Source organism: Hippocampus comes, unplaced genomic scaffold, assembly GCF_001891065.2.
Source record: "Hippocampus comes isolate QL1 unplaced genomic scaffold, H_comes_QL1_v1.1 scaffold307, whole genome shotgun sequence".
Lineage (NCBI taxonomy): Eukaryota > Metazoa > Chordata > Actinopteri > Syngnathiformes > Syngnathidae > Hippocampus > Hippocampus comes.
This window is the reverse complement of record NW_017805337.1, coordinates 120732-122253: the sequence shown is the minus strand read 5'-3', so window position 1 is coordinate 122253 and position 1522 is coordinate 120732. Positions and strand designations below refer to the sequence as shown.

At 45.7% G+C, this 1522-nt stretch overlaps 1 long non-coding RNA gene across 1 annotated transcript; it reads right to left on the bottom strand.

Moving 5' to 3' along the window:
• Nucleotides 1–206: 206 nt before the first annotated feature.
• Nucleotides 207–1510, bottom strand: LOC109516942 (uncharacterized). The gene is made up of 2 exons (XR_002168458.1): nucleotides 847–1510; nucleotides 207–587 (listed from the first exon to the last, which is right to left on the bottom strand). It is a non-coding gene; the product is annotated as an uncharacterized LOC109516942 (long non-coding RNA).
• Nucleotides 1511–1522: the final 12 nt, after the last annotated feature.

The window sequence follows — 1522 nt, the reverse complement described above, 5'->3', positions numbered from 1 at the left end:
GCCTCTCATGAGGCGAAACGCGGTGGTCGTAATATGAGAAACAGCTGGCATAATGATGCAAGGCAGACCCCAAGCCTACGCTGGTCCCCATTCACACCGAGGCCCTGCGGAGCCTGCTGGGAACAAAGTGCTCCTTTGTGCTTGAGGGGAGAGAAAAACCCCCCAGAAACTTTCTCGCCTTCGTCAGTCTGCTGCCCGCCATTTTTTTCCTCACGTGCTTCGTGGTCGCTCGCGCGCTGAGTTCCTTCCGTGTGACAACCAGCAGGGGGAGCCAGAGAGGCGCTTGTGGGTCGCGGCTGAGTCAGCCATCCCACTGCGTGCTGACCATGAAGCCGCCAAATCCAGTGCAGCGTCGACAAAAACACAAAATGATGACCAAAAGGAAAATATGAGAAAATATGTGGTCTAGATTCGTTGAAATACCATGTCGACACATGTAGTAAATAAGGAGCAGTGCCGCATTCCTTTTTTTCATCCTCATGATGAATCCTCAAACTGTTGCAGATGCCTGCTTGCTATTGACTTGAATTTATGACGGCTGCTTCATACCAAAATGGCCGATGTCCTGTTCAGTTTCAGATATGGGTCTCCGAAACTTATTTGGTGTCTCTTTTTATCAGAGATCTTTTTTTTTTTTTGCATCCATTGTAGTGAACATTTCATTTTAGAAGATATCTTTTGACTCATTTGATCTAGCCTAAGTCTTTCCATATTTATATGTTTACAATAGTTACTTGTTATTGCAATACTAGTGTAGCCTATATTACCAGAGACAAATTCCTTGTGTGTTCTACATAAAGTACTTGGCCAATAAAGATGATTTGGATTCCAAAGACTGTTGGTGACAGGGACTAATTTTGGTTTTTCTAACTTTCCAAGGGACGTGACTGGATGGTGCAGGGGTGGGGGTGGAGGTGCCTTGGTTCCGCCCGATTTTAATTTTTTTCTTTAACCAGGATACATACATGACTTTGCCAAAACCGGCAAACTTATGTGTATGTTCTGGGTAAGATCGCAAAGCACATTTTTTTGAAAAACACCGCTCTAGGGTGTTGCGATTAGGCGAGCGCGTTAAACTCAGCCACAGGATGAAGGAAAAAAAAACCCTTCTGTTTGTCTATATGTGCCCCACCATTGACTGGCGACCATTCTGTTGTTCTGTGTGACCTGATACTGAACGGCGACCAGTCTGTTGCTTCTTTATATATATTAGATGCAAAATAATGCTCATTTTCCAAATAGAGAAGGGCCATGTGGTTGATAGTTGATGACATCACTGTCAGGAGTTTGGGTCACTTTCTTGGGGTGTAGAGTGGGAGGCCGCTGTAAATAATGATGTAAAAAAAAGTATGCCAGTGGGGTGGGGGGGCCGAGGGGTCCCTTCATGCAACGCAATGATACCTCTTACCTGAAATCGAAGTCATTGTTGTTGTATGCTAATTAACGGACGAGAGGAGGAGGCCTCCTTGGCGGAGGTAAACCCAAAAGGTGAACGTGGCTCCGTCGGATTCTGCCGCAGCCT